This window comes from Ictidomys tridecemlineatus, chromosome 9 (genome assembly GCF_052094955.1).
Source record: "Ictidomys tridecemlineatus isolate mIctTri1 chromosome 9, mIctTri1.hap1, whole genome shotgun sequence".
NCBI classification, from domain to species: Eukaryota; Metazoa; Chordata; class Mammalia; order Rodentia; family Sciuridae; genus Ictidomys; species Ictidomys tridecemlineatus.
This window is the reverse complement of record NC_135485.1, coordinates 131,097,195-131,119,103: the sequence shown is the minus strand read 5'-3', so window position 1 is coordinate 131,119,103 and position 21,909 is coordinate 131,097,195. Positions and strand designations below refer to the sequence as shown.

Genomic DNA, 21,909 nt, shown 5'->3' with positions numbered 1-21,909 from the left:
AGCTCCCTCATGTCTCTGCATGGGCTGGTCTTTCACTTTAAGTGCCAGGGACATAGTTGTGAACAAGGAATGGTCACTTCCTGGACGACATTCTAGCATCAGGAAGAGGTGGAAAATATCAAAATGGGTAAAAGAGGTGTAATGCTTTGGATCTTTAATGTCCCCAACAAGATTACGTTAGGCAACACAGGAATGTTCAGAGGTGAAGTGCCCTGAGTGCTAACTATAGGCAGGTGAGGCAGGACTGGAGAAAGTAGGTCACTGGGGTGTGTCCTCAGACTATCTGCCCCAGCTTCCTAGTGCTGTCACTGTCAGGGCTACCCAGGTGAGCGGCATTCCTCCACCACACCCTTCCTCCATCTTGTTCTGTCTCACCTCAGGTGCAGAGCAATGGAGCTGGCCCACCATGGACCAAACCTCTGAATCCGTGAACCAAATTAAACTTTTTCCCCCTCTAAGTTGTTCCTGTCAGGTATTTTGGTCCCAGCCATGAAAAGCTTTCTAACACAGTCGGAAAACAGTGAAATAGAGTTATGGCAAAAAATGTAACTAGTTGCAAGGGAATTTGTCTACAGCAGTGAGTGGCCGGGTTCTCCGAGCAGGTGACTTTGATTAAAACCTACACTATGAGGAGGTGCCAGCTCAGGGAAAACTAAGAAGGAAGAATGTTTCAGGCCAAGGTAACATCAAATGCAAAGGCCCTGAGGCCAAAGTGACTAAAAAAAAAAAAAAAAAAAAATCAAAGTGAATGAGAGGGAAGAAGGAGGAGGCAGGGTCAAAGAAAGGCAGGGTTCCAGGAACACAGGTTCGAATCATAATTACAATAGAAAACTCCAGCAGGATTCTGAGCCAAGAAGTGGTGTGATCTTTTTCATGCTGTAAAAATAGCATCCAATATGTGGAGAACAGACGGCGAGAGGTCAAGAGAGGAAGGAGAAGCAATAGGAGCCATTTACAAATTAGAGTTTCATCCCCGTTACTCTACTTTTCTCTAGAGTCAGGATAAAGCCAGGTATGTAGGTTTTAGAGGAATAATCATTGGGGTCCCTTGAGTCATCTGTTTCTAAATAATTACAGAAAGCACTTTGATGCTGACAGAAAAACAAAGTAAATACATAAATTTCCTGTAAGTGTAATTATGTTAATCTATAAAGATAATAATGCTTGACTGGTCACGCAGCTATTTGTGGGTTAACAATTACTTAAATAAATCTAATGCCAAGTGATAAATGTTGTACTATTTATTCCCTATTTACATTGTGGATGTTAAAGAATAGCACAGCTCTTAAAATAGAAGATTATTTCGAAGAGGGAACTTAATTCACTAGGAAACATGCATACACTGAGTAATAATAACGATCATAATTATTAACAAAAGCAAATGAAAGAGATTGTTTATGGATGGGATCTCTTCTGGCAGGTACCTGTGACAGAACTATATAGAAAATATCTTCCTTGTTACTCTGTGCATTTGGACTGTGTCAGCCAGCAAGGATTCAAAGATCCATGACTGGCAAACACAGATGCATGGAGGGAAGAATACAAAAAGGAACAAGAGCACCTTTAATTTTTGAACCAAACCACTTATTTCTAGCACCAAAAGGCCTATTTAATGGGACTTCTAAACGCATCTTTCCATGTGGGCACCATTTTGCACATCATTAGGCCTGGATTAAAATAGATTTTGGAAATCCATCTGTGAATTTTGAAAGTTAGAATCATGAAACATCCTTCATCTGTCCTAGAACCAGAAAATGCCTGTGAAATGCTTTTGTTATTTTATAATCAATGTTTTTTCTGCCTGTTTTCAGAGTAACTGGCAGTCAGAACCAATGATGCATGTGTGCACACAGGCATATGCAGCAACACTGTTCAATCCCACTAAGTTTTAACTATTAACAGATGCCAAAATTTTCCTCCTACCCCAAACCATCCAAAAAAACCTATAGAATATATCTTCTTTTATGTCTAAGGAAACCACATTTGAAACCAGAATCTTTACATTTAAAATTCTTAACATTGGAGTACCTTTGTCATTTATAATGCATGTTTTGTGCTTACAGTGAATTCATCCTCCGTATTCTTGCTGCCTCCATGCTTAGATGCTGGCTAAGTTTGGGCTAACAGGTTCAGGCATTTTAGAAGGAACTGTTTTAAATCTAAGTGCACTAAATAATGTCCACTCAGAAGAGCAACAAGAAGCACTGTCATAAATTCATCCTATCAAAAGTTGTACTTTCATCTTTTCTACTTCTTAAGGTGAATTTTTCTTTGATGCTGTCAGAAAAAGAAACTTTAAAATACTCTCAGCTGAGAGAGCTCCTATATTTGCACCGACTAGCTGAAACCAGACGTAAGAAAGTTCAAGGGACTTAATGCAGCCATGCAGAATGGGATTTTGCCCTTAAAGACAGTGGTATACAGGTAAATGCCTGGCAATTTGGCTCTCAGAGGATGGAGATCAGTGGGAGACAGCTATCATTTACGGTGACTTCCAGTCTGTTTGGTAGAAATATCCCACCAAGGCCCATTCCACGTTACTGACTTGAGATCACTGACTATGGGTAGAGATGTGGGGATGAGGTCTCCAGAGCTAATACAAGCAGGTTCTAGGACACCACCACAGGATCACTGTGGAGAAGTCAGCACAGTGGAGACATTCTGGATCTCAGTCTATTGAGATCCTAGTTATCATGAGCAGCTGGCACAGGTATGTCTTGAAGGAAGAACTTAACATAAGCCCTGTATTCTAGTCAATAATTTGAAAACACTGTCACCTCTGACATGTCAGAGGACAGGTAAGACCATGTCTCCAAGTAGTTTTAACTGGGTTAAAACTCAGTAGAATTTAAATGTCTAAGAGGTGGTCAGCACTGTCTATTCAATCAAATTCCTAGTAGTTGCTGAGGAATGTTTTAGGAAAATCAATGGAAACTTTGGTCATGGGAAAGATGTACACACACACATCAAGAATGTGGCTCATCAGAATTGGTCTCAGGACATATCTGGCTCTAGGGTCAGTGTTAAGTGACCTGGCAGCTCCAGGGTCAGTGTTAAACTCACTGGCAGTTTGTACTGGATGCTTTAAAATTTTCTCAATCTTTGGAACCTCTAATTGTGGTCCTTACAGGCCATAGATCATGTTGTGCATCCGTATTCTAAAAAGTACTCCCACAAAGTTGAAAGAAACCTGAGGCTGTCAGAGCATCCCATGTTCCATAAATAGGCTCATAGCCAAGAATGTCTAGATTAGAGTCTAAATTCTAAGGGAAATCTTCCATTAAGGAACTTGAAAAATTTGCTACAATTAAGAAGAGATTTCCTTAAGTGAAAAAAAAAGAAAAAAAGAAAGAAAGAAAGAAAAGAGCTAATCTTTCAGTACAGCCATTTTACCTTATTTTAATTTCACAGCTTATTTCAAACCAACCTACGTAATATGGCAATTGGTGCTTATATTACCGTGTTTCAGAGACCTCAGATGATTTTATCAAAAATAGAGAAAGAAATTTACGACACCATAATGAGACTCTTTAATCTTGGCCTTCCTATAAAACAAAACAGAAAGGGGGTAATTATGAGTAGAAATTTAGTACAGGTTTTGTAATAATAATTAGATTAGTAGCCTTCATGGACGTATCAATATTAATGAAAAGAGCAATGGAACAGAAAAGTATTCAATGCTATTTTTAAAACAAAAGAGGAATATTTCTCAATGACTTAGGGAAGTGAGTAGCTAAGCTAATTAAGCTAATGAAAGGGTGGGGGGAGAAAACCACATTTGGTAAGGGAAAAAAAAAAAAGAAAATACATGATCACTTTGAGTACCAAGAACATCCGCATCATAGTTGTTCTATCTTTTATTAGCAAAAGGATGTTGGGTGAGACAAAACCTTAGAACTAATTTAACCTAACTACCTTCACTTAAAGTTGAGAAAACTGAGGCTATTGGTGGATACATGACTTCTTTCCGGGCCTCTCTATTAGTTCAAAACAAACTTCTATCTAGACTCAATGTTTTCTTTTGTCTTTCAAAAATTTCTAAAACCACAGAGACACACCACAGTGTGAGCCTGAGAAACACTGAAAACAGGTTATTTGAAAGAACCCATCTAGAGCCCCCTGCTCACAGGTGCTGAGCAGGGTTGTGAGGGACCTGTCTGATTTGATTAGCTGGGCCCACCTGTCTGCTCTCTCTCTTCTTCCTCCTCAAAGTGAGGACCTTGGATCAGCAGCACCAGAATCTCCTGGGAACTTGTTAGAAACGCAGAATCAGATGTCTTTCTCTGGGTTGGAATCTGCATTTCACAAGATCCTAAGAGAGTCAGTCCCCAAGCATAGAGGTCTGAAGAGACACGTTCACTCAATCTTTCCTTTCCATCCTTCCTCAAATTCTATTTGGCAGAAAGCAGGACGACGGGGAAAATAACAGCACACTCATTTAGGATATGTTAAAGCATATCCTAATGTGACGTCTCATTAGGGTTCTCACATATATGGAGAAAGGAAGACTTCTACATAAACACCATCTCATTCAACTGCAGGAGTCAACTTCAAGGCCCAGTCTGTATTATAGAAAACTAAATTCACTTAGTTTTTGTTTATTTTCTGTTTTTGTACATATTGCATTTAGACAGTTGGTCCAGTGCCTTTATTTTCTTCTAGCTTTATTGTAGTATAATTGGAAAATAAAATTGAATAAATATATTTACTGTGTACAACATGATATTTTGATATCCATATACATTATGAAATGATAATCCACAAACAAGCTTAATTACTCTACCCATGGCTTCATAAATATCTTTTAAGAGTGTGTGTGTGTGTGTGTGTGTGTGTGTGTGTGTGTGTGTGTGTGATGGGGAGGGCAGGGAGAACATTTAAGATCCACTCTTTTAATAAAGTTCAAACATGCGATATAGTATTATTAGCTATCTTCACCATGTTGACATCAGATTCCCAGAACTTATGCATTTTGTAACTGGAAGTCTGTACTCTTTGACCACCATTTTCCGCATTTCCCCTCCTCTTGGCCCATGGCAACAACTTTTCCAATTCTACTATTTCTATGAACTTGATTTTGTAAAATTACACATATGAGATCATACAGTATTTGTCTTTCTGTTTGAATTATGTCACTTAGCATAACATCCTAAAGGTTGTGTTGGTGTTGGTGCAAATGACAGCATTTTCTTCTCATTATGACTGAATAATATTCTTGTGGTGTATATGTGTGTGTGTGTGTGTGTGTGTGTGTGCGCACAACAATTTATTTATTCATCCATCAACAGATACTTATGTTGTTTCCACATATAAGGTAGTGTGTTTAATGTTGCAATGAACACAGAGTGTGGATTTTGAGATTTGGTTTCCTTCAGATATAGTTTCAGAAGTGGAATTGCCATATCTGATGGTAATTCTATTTCTAACCTTTTGAGGAACTTCCGAACTGCTTTCCTTATTGGCCTTAACCACTTGCATTCTTTGTGAATATGTGTAAGAGTTCCCTTTTCTTCATATCCTCGCCAACACTTATCATTTGTCTTTTTGATAATAGCCATTTTTGTAGGAAATGATATCTCAATTATGGTTTTAATTTGCACTAAAGACTGGTGAATTTGATCACCCTTCTATTATCCATTGGCCTTTGTGTGCCATCTTTAGAGACATGTGTATTCAAGTCCTTTGCCCATTTTTAAATTGGATTATTTAAGGATTTGTGGGGTTCCGTTTTGATTTTGCTTTTGTTTTTCTGTTGAGTTGTGAGTTTCTTCTCTATTTTGGATACTAAGTCCGTATCAGGTATACAGTCTACAAATATTTTCTCTCATTCCTTTGGTTGCTTTTCCCCTTTGTTGGTAATGAACTGCCCTTAAATACTGAATGGACAGATAAATCCTTTAGGGAGTACCTGAACTTATAGCAAACACTCCCCTGAAGATTTTTCTTTCTGAAACCTCCCAAGAATAAATGCTATAACTCTAGCAGGCTGGCTAATGCTCACCCCACCTCTTCCTGGGAAAAACGCAGGAAAACAAAACATAGAATTCTCTCTGAGAATCCATGAATTCCCAAAGCAGCTGGAGGAGTTATAAAAAGAAAGGCATTTGACCATTTCCATGGGAGCTTCTCCACTTCTCTCATTTTCTTTATTGATAGTGACTCAGCTTAAATCTTTTAGCAATAAAAACAAAATGTGGAGCGAACTGGCTCCTAACCTTTGCTTTGCTTGGAGTACGGGCTTCAACTCTGGCCTTGTTACTTTTCTAGTCCAAGCGCCTTGTCCTCACTTCTCATCCTATACCCTCAGTGATCTTCCTCTTTGCAATTCAGCCATTGAAGTCAGCATTAGCGCCACAACCCAGAGCTTCCTGGGTATGTCTTAAGGATGCCTTTTTTTGAAACTTCCACAGGAAAGACAAATTGGTGTGAGTCGCATGGATACTTAACTGGATATTTTCCTTTCCTGTGAAGCTGCTGATGTTTAAATTCTCAGACACTACAATGTAACCTGAGATTTTAAAACAATGCTACTAAACCCCTTGGGAGACAGGAAAAGTCAGTATCAACTAGCAGAACACAGAAGAGGAGAGTCAACTGACTTAAAGTTGTTGCTTTATTTTTGTCAGAAACAAACCTGCATGATTACACAGATGCAGCTAAATGACTATGTACAAAGTCACACCGGTATGAAACCACTAGCTGTGGATGAAACACAAGTTGGTCAGCAAATTTTTATGCCTTTTTCTCCACACGACTTTTAATATTTTATGTAAAACACATAAATACTTCTATGTTCCTTTGTCTTACTTTGTTTGTCCAACATTTCTGTGATTTACTTACATTGTTTCGTATAGCTAAGTTTCATTTATTTTCATTGCCAGATATTAATTTATTGCATGACCATACCACAGTTTATTCATCCTTATTACTCTTGATGGATATGTGGGTTACTTCCATGAGTTGGTTGGAATGAACTTAAATAAACTGCTGTTATGAAATTCTTGCACATGGATCTGGAGGCCAGGTATAAGTGGCTTTCTAGAGTACAGATAGGAGAATAATTGCTGATTTTTAGTGATTGTATCTTCCACAGGGCTGAAATGCTAAGCTGCTTTTCAAACGGTGGTATCATTTAACCTTTGGTCATATGAAAATTTCATATATGCTAAATTGTCATAGTTTTTTGTGAACTTGGTAATTATAAACTCATTGTGGTTTTAATAAATATTTCTCTGATTCCTAAAGAGGCTGAGTCCCAAACATACTAGCCATTTGACTCTCCTCTATGACAGAGTGCTGTTTGAATTTTTGCTCTTTTTTTCCCTATAGTTGTTTGTTTTGTTTTCATTGATTTGTGTCTTATACATTTTATATGCACAATGGATTGTAGTCCTTTTTGGTGTATGTGTTATAAATGTCTTCCCTACTCTCCAATGTGTCTTTTGGCTTTTTAATGGTGCTTTATTCAACTGACTCAAAGGTTCATATTTGAGTAAGAAAAAAGGAATGTGGGATCATATATCTTTAAAATACAACTTTTTCACAATGTATCCAATATCATCATCTCCAATTCTGTATCTGAGAAATGTCCTTTCAGCACTTACCCATCTAACTTCAACATACCAACCCAGAATTACCTATGTATTGTTTTCCAAATGCTTTTCAAAGATTTCTGAAACTTCTTCCACAAACCCCAACACCTAGATGCAGACCTACATCTAATGAATTTTTTAAAAGTTTAGGGAAATGCCATCTGAAAGACTAGCCATCCAAATGTCCTAGCTGTTTTTAAATAAAGGATGTTCTTAAAAGAATATAAAATGACCTGTATATGGAAACCCGCTCCTTTGCCTTGGCACTCAATAAATGAGTGGGCTGAATTTTGTTTTTCCTGAACTTCAAATTCAAGAAAGAAAGGCTCTTGGAGCCTTAACTCCTCATATTTCTGATATTAATTATTATGATCATCACAAGCTATGAATAACCTGAATTACAAGATTCAAATTTCCACATATTAGAATTTGTGCTAAGTATACTAAAAGTCTTCTACATGCACCTCCAGATCCCAGATTCTGCCCGTTTCCATTCGTCTTCTTCCCCTGGGCCTCTGTGGAGGACACCAAGGGACTTTCTTGTCCTCTGACTTTCAGTTGAGTTCCACAGTGGGGGCCCAAGCTGGACAATAGGAGGCCCAGGGGGAATGGAGCTCTGGACACCTACCTCTGGCTCCCTTCCTGATAGGTAGTTTCTGGCTGCCTGAGTCCTTCGACCCAGCTGGTATTCTCTACTTCATTCTCTCCTTCTGCTTTCTGAAAACAGTTTCCTTCTATCAGACCTAAAAGTCATAATAGCTCCACCATTATTAAACCAGGTTACTGCCTTGCTCTGTGGTGCTGCTTTGTAAATAGTCCCTTTGTAAATAAACCCTCCTGGAATTATCCTAATTTGCCAGTGCCATCTGTTTCCTTTTGGGACTCTGACTGATAACAGACTTAATAGCCATACTTGTGTGCAAAGAGAGAAGCAAAACAAAGCATTAAGGTAGATGACTCTAAGTGCTGCTCTTCCAGACTCACAGAGGAAGCACAGAGAGGCACAAGTACTCTCCTAAGGAGCTCAGGGAATGATTGGCAGCACACACATTATGTGGGATGTTGGGAATGTAATAAATAATGAAGAATAAAATTATCCTTCCTTTAGGAAGGATGGGTTTTTTTACAGGACTAAGTTGTAGGTCCCAGTTATAATCTCCCAGCTGGATAGCATCAAAGGGTCTGGCGGAAAGTGCTTTCTTCACATAACAATTCTTTACACCCCTTGTTAACCCTTCCTTGTCACACTGTCATTGTGAAAGTGAAAGGGGACCTTAGTTAGTACAGGAAGCTGAATAATATTTTCAAGTGATCCAATGCATCCTTCTTCCGAATGATATTCAGAAATGTTCTTCAGCTAGGCATGGTGGCACACACCTGTAATCTCAGTGACTTGGAAGGCTGGGGCAGGAGGATTGCAAGTTCAAAGCCAGCCTCAGCAACTTAGCAAGGCCCTAAGCAACTCAGTGAGACCCCATCTCTATATAAAATACAGAAAGGGGCTGGGGATGTGGCTCAGTAGGGATACTACTCAGTGCCTTTGAATTCAATCTTTGGTACAAAAAAAAAAAAAGAAAATAAATTTTCTCTATTATTTTTTTTTTATTTTTGCTTTCTCTTTATTCCTAAAAGAAGAGGCAGTGTTGGTGCCTATGCATTCACTATACTTAATTGTATAGCTCCCTTATTTCTCAAGCTTTGATACAGTATTAAAAAATTAAAAGATGGCTTTTTCTTTGTGGTTCAGGCAAAACTAAAAAGCAATTATGAAGCTGGAAAAAGGAAGCAAATTATAATTAGCAACATGAATATATATATATATCTCAGGTTGCTGCAAGGAAATGTTTTTATTTCTCAGCTACAAGGTCTTCTTAAGAACATGTTTTATTGTTTATTCACTACAGAGATACAGACCCTCAAGTTAGAACATATTTAATACCCAAAAAAAGCACATTAAATGGAAAGAGAGTATTAAATTTCTAACTGGAAGTACATAAAAGGTATCTGGGGGAGGGGAATAGCAGTGGGGGTGCTCCCTGTCTTCCTATAGGCTGGCGACCTAGTTTCCATGTATAAAGTGAGGGAGGCACAATGTGGGGAGACTTCATGCTCCACAACTTACTAGCCACTGCAGCAGGCAAATATGGAGAGGAGAGCCAGCCACTCTCTATCCTGGGTGCCACGATGTCGCCTTCTTACAAACAACACGATGGTCCTTCTCTTCCTCCTGCCAGTCTGGAGGAACCTCTGCTTCACACGTCTCTCCTCTGTTAGTAGCCAGTGACGTGACTGGACAGGAAGTAATCTGAAGGCCTCTAAACCCAGGGTAGCCACAGTGTCATACACTACAGGAACTCAACGTGAAATTCACAATGTATTTGCCATCATTCTACTAGAGATTCTAATGGTAAAAAATAAGTTCTGTTTTCTAACATAAAAGAATACACAGGTCTCACTGTGCTTACTAGTGAACATACAAATATACTTATTTGGCTAGAAAATCCATGTGCCAATCTCCTTTGACAAAACTTAGCATTTTATAGAAAGTCACTCAGTGAAGTGGGTCTCTTTATGTTGATGCTATTTGGTGTTTAATTCGACATTATACTTCCGTTTTGATACAGATGTGATACAACATACATAAGCTTCACTTTAAGAGGTAATTTACTATTAAGAAGGTTCTCATCTAGAAATTCGATCTCTTAGGCTATACTTTAAAACAACCTGTTCAAAGGGTGTACAGACAAAAATCTTACATACTTATATTTAGTTTATTTGTATTCTATGGAAGAGGGTAAATACAATGGCTATGCATGGGCCTCTAAATCAGTAACCGTTAGCTGTGAATCTTAGTAGCTCTGTGATCTTAGTTAACTATTTAATGCAGCAGGGAGAATTTAAGATCCCCCACCTTGTCTCCACCCCTCACATTCTTGTCTTCCTGTTTAATTTCCTTGCCTTGAGTGGGGACAGGACCTGTGATTTGCTTCTAATCTAGAACATGGCAGACGGGACAGGATGCTACTCTTGAGATGGTTATGTTACCCAGAAAAGGTGATGGGCTGTCCCTGTGGGATTCTATTGCGTATGATAAGATTCTGTTTCAGCAGACTGGACCTGATGACTCTCTTTATGGACTTGGAGATGCTCGTGTGGCAAGAAATTGCAGTTACACTCTGGAATCTGAGAACCTCAAGTCAAAGCCAGCAAAAAGCTGGGTCACATAGCCCCAAAAGGCACTGACTCTGCCAAAAACTTGATGACATATAAATCTTCCCTAGTAGAGTCTGCAGATGAGAACGCAGAGTCCAATACCTTGATTTTAATCTTGTGAGACCCTGGGCTGAGGACTCATCTAAGGACAATTCTTCCGGAGAAACTTGATAGTAAATACATATTGGGGTAAGCTGCTAAGTTTGCGGTGATTCATTACCCATGTCTCAACTCCTGACAGTCTTTACATGTGAAATAGAAATGACTGAGTCTCCCACAGTAGCTGTGATCATTAAGTGGCCTCCTGTTTTCAGTGCACACAGGACCTGGTTCTGGGAAGACTCTCAAACATTGATGGTGATGTGATCACTACTACAGCAGAACGTTAACTTTCAGAAGGGTAAATATAAGATAATCGCCTTAGGAAGAGGTAAGCTCAGCTCATGGTAATAGTGAAGACGGAATCAAAAAGGATATTGATTAACCAAGAACATGACAAACAATTTTATTATAGTAAGTGTTTGGAACAGTCCTGAACAAAAACCAAGAAACAGAAGAAATTGGTCATGGATACTCTCTCCTTGTGCACGCAAGCCCTCTGGACATTCTTCCACAATCTCCCACCCTCTAGGTCCTTAGCTTCCCTCAGCAGTTGTGTATGTGAAAGGCCAGAGAGTCTATTTTTAGAGAATCTTAGAGTGGCTCGAGCCATAGCAGAAACACATATTTACCTTTTCTCCCAGAATATAAGAATTGTTCCACATTTGCACAAGACGTTAAATGAAAATGGCAGGGAAATATTTATAAGAATACAAACATTTTCATAATATATAACACTTCCAAAATAGACTTCATGCATTTTGTATAGAGAAATTCTTCTTCAAAGGCATTCACGTTCTTTAATAGCAGTCTGAACTATCTTGCTTACTGCCTTAATCTCTGAAACTGAGCTTTATTTATGACTCTCATTTTGATTTCAGATCATTTTAATTACCAATAAAAAGCAAGTACCAACACTGAATGGATTATTACTTATGCGGATGCTTAAAGCTAGGATAGTTAGTGGCCTCATTCCAAAGGTTCTATAAACCATTTTTATAAGTGAATGCTATATAAAGAAAATGTGGATAGAAACCCTATCACGAGTGGAGAAATGCAAAGAATGACGAGAACCTTAAATGTGTCAAGCACAAATCAACATCATTAGCTTAAAAGTGTAAACTTCATCCATTCTTCAATTTTATGAGAATCATCAGTGAGGAGATGAAAGATTTCATTTATATCCTGTCAGTTCAAACATGGGAATTAGAAGAAATCTGAATATTACAACATAGGAACTGATGCAAAACAATTTTGTGGTCTTGGTTTATTTGTCTCTGAGGCCAAGAGGAATTTTTTCCAATACAATAACCCAAAGAGGAACCACTGAAATTGATCTTCTGCCTGGTAAATTAACCAGGGATCTCAAAAACTAAGTAGACTTTACAACCTATTCTAAAGGGTATATTTCATATTTTATGGTGACAAAGATATTGATGTTCTAGAGATGAAGGAATGGACAAGTACAGGGCATTTATCTAATGGATTATAAGAATATTCTTTGCTTCTGAGTTCACATAAATCCCTATACCCGTGAAGGAATGTAAAAAACCTGAAAGTTTACAATAAATCAAACTAATACAAATTGGCCTTTCACTAAACTGAAAAATTGGAGTTTTGCCTATTTTTTTAAAATATGAATTCCGTATTCAGAATCACTAGCTTAACAGTAAGAATATGACCAAGAGCTCCAAACCAACCTAAAAGCCTTTTATGTCTATTTTTATTGGCCTTATCTTCTGTTTTATTTATCTCATCAACTGAATGCTAAGGAAATTCAATGGTCAGCTATTATTAATAGCCCAGCCACTAACTAATTGTAAATTTGGTCAAGCTGGTTAATTTCTTTGAATCCTTGCTTATCTCTCATAAAAGTCAGAGATCCTTTTCTTTATTCATCTCTTTGTTGAGAGCCTCAGAAGCAATACTGTGTGAAAGCACATTGGAAAACAGGGAGGCACTATGCAAATTCAACATAAAAATTACTATAAATATTAATACTACCACTTCGGGCCTTTGATTGCTCATTGAGTATCACTTTTGCTAAGTAATAAGCTGAAATCCCATAACATTTATTAACAATGATATTTTCTGTGCATTCCAGATGTCACCATTTAGCTGCTTTAGTATTGAGAGTACTTTGGTTATCTTTTTAATAATGGCCATAAATTAGTTTTATTCCATTCATACTGTCTAAAATAGTTCCTCTCTCTCGTAAAGACCAGGATGCATTTAAAGAGAAATGACCACAGAAATGGGAGAAATCTTTGCATAAGGAAGAGGACACTACATTCTTCAACACAAAGATGCTCCAGCCACATCCAGGCTGTAAAACAGGGCAGGTCAATGAACAACCTCTGTAGAGATCCAGAGATACATGACTCGTATGTTTTATGTAATACATGTATCACGTACAACATCATATTATCTATATGTTTTCACGTAAAGAGTTTAAAAGGCACATTGAACAAACTACAAGGATTATTAAGTCAGAGGACAGCAAGACAGTGGGAAATGTGTATGTTGTGAGTTCTTTTCAACAACACCTTGAACACCTCTTCTCAAGTAGCCCAACGTGCTCACAGCTCACAATCATATAGCTTCTACCCAGGGAAAATTTACATGAATAGAAAGATATTAGGTACAGCCAGAAAATCAACTCCTTTCCCAGTTATACACATCAGTCATCCAAGAACAAGTACATAACTTCATGTGACAACGTGATAAAGGTTCACCACTTAAAATGCTGATAGCTTTTCTTTCAAATATAAAAGTGTCAAATACTCCCTATTTCCACTTTTTTGCCATTTTGTGTCATCCAGTTAGAACAAAACAATATTTTCTCTAGGTTCGTACATTAAAATAACACAGTTACCTTGTTTTTCTGTCATCTCATTTGATTTGTATAGAAAGGCTACATGGCTCTCTTCAAATTATTCCAAGCTAACCTTGCTTCATTCTGCTTATTTCTGTACAGTCTTAAAATTCACAATTTAATAACATTGAAGTGCACCTAACTCCCTCATACTTGAGGAAACATGTACAATAAAAAGTTTTTCATGGAGGTATCTATACATTATAGGGTATAATATTATTGTTTAGTGGACGAGACACATTATATAGCAGCAGGTGCCTTTGCAACTAATTAAATTCTAATACAAGGCACACAAAAGGTGCTAGATATCTAGAAAAATAATTGATTTCTTGATGAGAAGGATCTATATTCGCTATCAGATTTCCTGATTAAAAATTTTTAAAAGCCCTGGGGAACAATATTGTTGAAAAATAAAGCATTTAAAAGACAATGACAAAGTAGTTAGTATATATAATGCATTCAGATATATCACAAGGTTTTCACATTTCAGGTGTGGATAAAGGTAGGGAGTTATGTCAATCAATGTGCACAGCTATAGACCAGGAAGAGAGAGCAAACACATTGGTGGAACTGCTATGGCTGTACATAGTTGTTCCCCACCAAAACTCACATTAAGGCTTGGTCCCCAGTGTATCAGTATTGAGAGGAATAGAGGGCCTTTAAGAGAGATTAATGCTTTTCTTTGTTATGGAAGTGAGTTCTTGCCTCACTGGGAGAGTGATCACTATGAGAGTGATCCAGGGCACCAGGTGAGCCAGGAACCACTCTATATCTCTTGCACACATCCTTTTCCTCAAATACCTACTTCCCCTTTCCAGTTTTTCACCATGACTTGACTACCATGAAGCCCTCACCAGAAGCTGAGAGGACTTTGTCACCTTGCTCTCGGACCTCCAGAACACTGAGCTAAATAAATCTCTTTTCTTTATAAAGTACACAGCCTAAGGTATTTTGTTACAGCAACACAAAAACTACTAAGACACTGAAATATGGATCATGATCACATTAATTAATAAGTATAGAATCTGAGCAGAAGCAGACAATCAATTAATTTAATGCATGCAATAAATTCCAGTGGCTTTAATAGTAAAAAATAATTGATCCATAGTAATTTACATTTGACTTATTATAACAATGATGAAAAGAACCAGAAAAATAACCAAAGAAAATAGAAGGTTTATGCGTTCATCAATTTCAGGCTGAAAAGTGCTCATTTTTCCTACAATCCCTAATATTTCACCTCTTTCAGTGTACACCTAGCCTAATAAGTGAACCGGTGTCTAGATCTTCCTTTTCCTATTTGGTGACTGTGGTAGTTTGGAGGGAATGTTTTTCATCTCAGCTCCTCACCTCAGTTTGCTGGTGTGAACATGCAGTTAGTTGTACATTCTTCTCATTAAGTCATGCATATGGAGTCACAACAGCAAGGATGTGGCATGGTGGGCAGGGACACACAGCAGAAGTGGCTTTATCAGAAACCATTGCCATCTTCTTATGTGGTGCTGGACTGGGCCCTTACATAGTCCTGGTCTCTGCGGCTTATGAATTTATGAACTAAATCATCAATAACATGCTGTCATCCCTTCCAAGCGGACCTGGCCCATGGGCTTCCTAATTAAATGCAGGCACCAGAACTCCAAGTTCAACTGGCCATTACCTCATTCTGTTTCCTCTTCTTTCCTTTTGGACTCTTACCCTCTATCATGCCATAATTTAAAATTATTGTGAAAAAAAAAGCAGAGAAAGAGTCTAAAGGGCAAAATATCCTCCACATGAAATAATAGAAGCTGAAATGAGACTTGAAAGAGGTGGTATATTAAGGATGTGGAACAGGATAACAGCCTCTTTGGTGAATCAGACTAGCACCAACATAAACAGGAGGTAAGGGATATCATCTGGCTGAAGAGTGATAATCAAGAAGTGTAAATTAGCCAAGAATAGAAAGGAATAAATAATGTTTAAAAAAATTAGAAGAGAGGACTTGGGAGCTATTTAAACAAAATAATTTTTTAATGTAATCACAGCTCTAAGCAACTCAGCAAAATGGGCCAAATTAGATAAATGACAAATAATTGAAACTTATACTATCTACATAATTAAAATATTTGGCTTAAACCATAATCAACATTTTAAATCATGAAGATACAATACTGAGTAGCTTAAACACGTTGAATTACAACATTTGTGTATGCGTGTACTACTGGAGATTGAACCCAGGGGTGCTTTTGCATTGAGCTAAATCCTCAGCTTGTGTGTGTGTGTGTGTGTGTGTGTGTGTGTGTGTGTGTGTGTGTTTTGCTGGGGATTGCAGATTGAACCCAGGTCCTCATTCATGCTAGTGCTCAACCACTAAGCCACATTTCCAGCCTTCTAACTCTCATGAGCCTTTCCTTCTTTCTTCCTTTCTTTCTTTCTTTCTTTCTTTCTTTCTTTCTTTCTTTCTTTCTTTCTTTCTTTCTTTCTTTCTTTATTTTCTTTTCTTTCTTTCTTTCCTTTCTTTCTCTTTCTCTCTTTCTTTCTTTTTATTTTTTAAATTTTGAGACAGGATCTAAGTTGCTAAGGTTACCCTTGAACTTGTGATCCCTCTACCTCAGTCTCCTGAGTCACAAGAATTACAGGTATCTGCCACTGCATTGTGTCTGAATTTGTCATTCTAAAAGGCAGAGTAAGCTCCATAAATGAAGCCCTTCCCATTTGAAATGACATGGGAGAGAGGACTTGGAAACCGACTACCCTCTCCTTAACCAGGTTCACTTTCATGACTTATTTGGGTCCTGAAAAGGAAAATTTCCATTTCCCTTTGTGTACACATAGCCCAGTCCTCCCTTACAAGAACATCAAGACAACCTCTCTGTCAACTAATGTGCAGTCATGGAATGCCTGGATTAACAACCACATCTTTAATATGATAAGCAAAGCTGGAGTCATATTTGATTTCATTTGATTTCATCACATTTAATGTCATTCCAAAGGAAATTCATGTGCAACTAATTTTCTTGTCAAATTAATCCAGTGAGAATTAAACAAAATGCTGTCACTTCAATTTCAACTTTAGATACTCAATGAATATCTACTGCATTATCTCCTATGTTTCAGCTACTGGGACCAAAATTTTTCAACTTCTGTTTCCACTTAATGTGAAAACCTAAGGAGAGCCTGAAACAGTCAGGGCTACTATGAATTCATTGTTCAGAGGAAAGAGCTACATACATCCAAATCCCTGATTATGATTTGGCCAGTGCTCTGGGGACAGAAAACCCATTATCATTATGAGGAACTCAGCAGCACATCACAGCTGCTACAGTTCAATCTGGAATATCCCCTAAAGGCCCGTGTGTTGAAGGCTTGGTTCTGAGTTTTGTGCTATTGGGAGATGATGGAACCTTGAAGAGGTGGGACTTAATTGGCAGCCCCAGGTCCCTGGGAGCATACCTTCAAAGAAGATTTGGGGACACCAATCTCTTCTTTTGGCTTCCAGCCATCATGACGTGAACCTGTTTGCTCTACCACGTGATACCACCATGATGTGCTGCCTTGCCACAGATCCAAAAGCAATAAGAACCACAGACCAGGAATTGAAATCTCTGAAACTGTGAGCTGAAATAGACCATTTCTCTTTTTCAGCTTATTGTCTCAGGCACTTTCTCACAGTGTTGGAAAGTTGACTGACACTATGGCTGACACAGAAAATAAAGGTTGAAGAAAAACAAGTAAATTAATTCACTCTCAGTTAAATTAGTAAAGATGTTATTCTTTTCATTTAATTTTTAACTTGGAAAGAAAAATAAAAGTGGAAAATATTAATTTCAATAAAAATATTATTAAAAAGAATCCATGAATTAAAATATTCAAGCAAATAATATCTATGTGAACTTTTCTCATAAAATCTCTCTGAAATCATAATACAGAATATTGAAAGTAAAATATGAAAGCATTGATGAGATGGGGAAAGACTGCATAGGGTGAACATTTCCTTCTAGATTGAGGTGCACTTGTAATTCACAATTGGCAGACAGTCTCCTCAAAGAGCAGAAGAATTAGGGTCCCAGTTCTCCCATCCTGAAGTTAAATATTCCCATCCTAATTCACAGTAATTTCCTGACACTCTTTGAGGGGAAGAGATGAAGAGACAGAGAGCTCTAATGATTACAAGTCTGAACATAGTATGCAAACATGATAAATCTTCAACTCTGCTATGTCATTCTAAAACAAAAGGTTTTAGAATACAGTTCCATTCCAGGACTGCAGGGATCTCAGCACAGTCTGTCAAAATGAACACCACATCAAAGGTCAATGAGGAGCTCCCTCTTAGAAATAATATCTTTCTACCTTGAAACCTTTGTTGAGGATGTTGGGATGGGGTGGGACAAAGTCTTGCGATCTGAAGAGGGGTACTGTGGAGCCCTACCCCAACCCTGCTGAGACAGCACCAGACAGCCTGTTTCCATCAGCCCCTAAACCAACTGCTTCACTACTGATCATCTTGGCAGAGGATAAGAAATGGAACAATTGCCATCTCAAGGAACCCGAGGCCTTCACCATTCAGACACTTTGGTATTTGTTCTTCGTTAGTATTTTACTTCAGGAATATTTTTTATTGTAGAGGAAGAATTTTGAACCAGTCAATTGGGAATTCAAATCACATTCATTCCTGAGCCCCAACACCAACTTCCCTGCCCCCAATTCTTCCCTGCAGAGAATGTTGAAGGGGAGGCTGGAAATCAGCATGCTGGAGGGCCTTTCTCTCTCTCCTGCTTTATGGATCCCCATAATTTTCAAGTGGAAATCTGGATTATAAGAAAACAAAAGAACCTCTTTCTAAATATGAGCTGGGTGATGTATGGGAGTAATATCGCCTCAGGGCTGCAAATGAGAACTGGCTTGACTCAGGGTGGCGATTGTCTAAATGGTCCCTAGTGAACAGTTTGAAGGAAGAGCCCTTCCCTCTATGGCCATTAGTGGCTACCAGAGCAAAGCCTTATCTGTCCTAAGAATCCCCTGAAGTCAACTTCAGTGAGTGCCTCCTCCCAAGAGCTGCCCTGTGAAAGGGCAGAGAGACTGCATAGCTCTTCATGCTGCTCAGGCAGGGAGCCGGAGGGTGCTACCGCGGGAGGCCATGTTTACAGCTCAGCCTTGCCAGCACCAATGAGGACCAGCACAGAAGGGACTTTTCTAGTGTTTTTACACTCTTTGGAAAGAAAGATTTCTTGTTCCTTCTCCAAATTTCCACTACATTTGGCTGTTGATTAGCTGTCTCTACACACCCTGTCTAGTAGCCAAGATTGTCATGGGTATAGCCATTTATTTACAACACATGTTAAAATACATTAATTTGAGTCAATTATCAGCAAGATATCTTAATGTGGATGGAAACTCTGATATCTTAATATATATGAAAACTCTGATCTCCTTTTTCCCCCCAAAGGAATAAGAACTGATATACAAGATTTTTTTAAAAAAAAAACTTTTTTTAGTTGTAGATGGACACAATATCTTTCTTTCTTTATCTTTATGTGGTACTGAGGATCAAACCCAGTGCCTCACTCCTGCGAGGCAGGCACTCTACCACTGAGCTATAGCCCCAGCCTAAGAACTGATATACAAGATTTGTGTATCATTTCCAAATGAGGGGAACAAAGAAAGATAATGTGAAAGAGATGCTATTTTTTAATTGTCTGTTATGCTATATATTTGTAAGTTAGAATCTTAGGAATCAAGATCCACTTTCTCATAGAAACTTAGCACTAAATTGTCCTCTAAGAGAGTGAAAGTCAAACTACTGCTTAGCAAATGGTTTAAAACTAAAAGTAATTTGCACACAAGAATCTCATGGATCATATTTCCCATCTTCTTGCAGTGGCATAAGATTATTTCTCTGAGAATATGAAATGCAGGATGATTTCACCATCAATAATTCATGAAAATAAAGTATTTGCTAAAGATTCCATATACATTAGCAAAACATGTTTATAGAGGAAATTTTGTTGGAAAAATGTTAATCACTCTATGAATATAACAGCAAGAATTGTTCTCCATAAAAACCATATCTTTCTGACTCTCAAGGAATAAAGAATCAAAAATGAATTCCTTTAATTTAATTTTTAGTTTGAGAGTTTTATGTTGGGGATTGAAACCAGGGTCTCCAACATGCTGGACAAAAGATCTATAATTTATTTATGGCAAGCCTTATTTCTTTATTTTTTTCAGCTATAGTTTAAAAAGAGACCAAAAAAAAAAAGAATTTTATACTCAAATAAATTCAGATTTCTCTGAAATCAACATGTCAAGGAAGTTGTAAAAGAAAAACCCATCATCATCACCACCATCTGACCACTAAGTATTTGTTTATTCCCTTCAATGTAGGACAAAGCTAAAAGTTTAAAAAAAAAAAAAAAAAACAGATACTGATAGCCAGATGCTATGGCATACACTTATAATCCCAGCAACTGGGGAGGCTGAGGCAGGAAGGTCGCAAATTCAAGGTCAGCCTGGGAAACTTAGCCAGGTCCTGTATCAAAATAAAAAAATAATAAAAATGTGCTGGAGAATATAGATCAGTGGTAAAGTGCCTAGGATCCATCCTTAGTACCAAATAGTAAGAAGAAATTAATTATTAGTATCATTATTTTATTACATTACTAGTATTATTTTTATTAATTAATCATCTTATTATTCTTTAATTTGCTCTAAAAACAGTCATGCTGCAGGACTTATCACAATGCAAGCTCCCTCTGTGCTCTTAGATGCCATGAGGTATAGAATGAGTATTGCCATGAGCCGAGAGGCTGAAGAACTTGGTGTAGCTGTTGCTTTCCTCGGTGAAAAACAAACACTGCTCTGTCAGCCTTTCTCTGAGCATCCAGGTTCAGGGCCTGCAAGATCCCCATGCCCTTGCTTTATGTAGGCAAGAGTAAAGGCTGAATCATTGCTGTCACATTCCCTGTTCAATAATTGGTGTCCATGTTTCAATTGCCATGTCTAGTGGATAATTTCAAGATAAATCAGAGCACATAATGGGTAACAGTCAACATCTTTATTCTTGGTGACTTTCCTTCCAAGTATTTTCTTTAGCAAAACAAACAAGAAACTAAAACCTAAATCACTTTGCCTACACATCACCAATACCAAAGTCATTAAAATTCTCAGCATACTTCCCCTTACTCTAGGGCTTACTTAATTCTTCATTAATGTTCTAATCCTTACTTTAATAGGGAGAATGAGGATATTATTCATAAGCCATAGAGCCTCAACTATGAGAAGGCTTTGTATGGTATAAATATCGATTAACTACCCTGCTTTGGGGGAGATACTTGGAAATACAGAAGACATTTAAAAATATCTAAGCCACTATTCTTTTTCAAGATGTAAAAGAGTGAAAATATTAATGATTATAAAATTCTGCTTCTATACTGCAAAATTATACTTTCCCCATATTTCATGTTACAAAGTACTTTTATAGACATACAAGTGTTTCGGTGACTATCTCTCCGCTCAAAACCCATGCATCTATACTCTGTGAAGCTGGACCTGAGACTCACAAAACCACAGTTTTTGCTATCCCCAGCTGGCTGCATATCAGGCTCTTCTAGCAGGGAGCCCCCTATGAAGACAGAAAGGGGTGGAGGAGAAAAATGAAACATACTGTTCCTGTGGGGCAGATGTCTGCCTGCTATTGCTAAGCACCACCCTTGTTAGTTTCTTTACTCTAAGAACAGTAGGTCCTTCCCCAGCTGCATCTGAAACCAGTGTGCAATATGCTAACATCTGCAGCCCTGTGCACACCTTTCAGAAATACCAGTGCCAGGCTTGCCCTGTTCCTTCTGCAGAGTGGATCTCAGGCCCGTGCCTGGATCTGTTATCCAACCTCAGCAGGGAGTATATTTCAGCTCCAAACTCTTTCCTTTATTTCTCCAGCTCTGGGACAACGGCCCTCTCCCACAGTGTCCACCTTTGCGATTGTCTGGAATTCTCTTTTGATCCTCTCACTTTCCCCAGTAACAGCAATGTTCTGCCTAGTTAACGGTTACTTAGGTAAAATACCTAAATTTGAGTAATGAGTGGGGTTTCTGTCTCCTGACCTCACCCTAATGAATTCAATAGCCCTACAGGGGCAGTAGAACAAGCATTATT

At 38.1% G+C, this 21,909-nt stretch overlaps 1 protein-coding gene across 12 annotated transcripts in view; it reads right to left on the bottom strand.

Annotated features, from left to right (window-relative positions):
• Window positions 1-21,909, bottom strand: part of Inpp4b (inositol polyphosphate-4-phosphatase type II B) — a 750,819-nt gene that overhangs the window by 259,274 nt on the left and 469,636 nt on the right. The window lies entirely within an intron of this gene.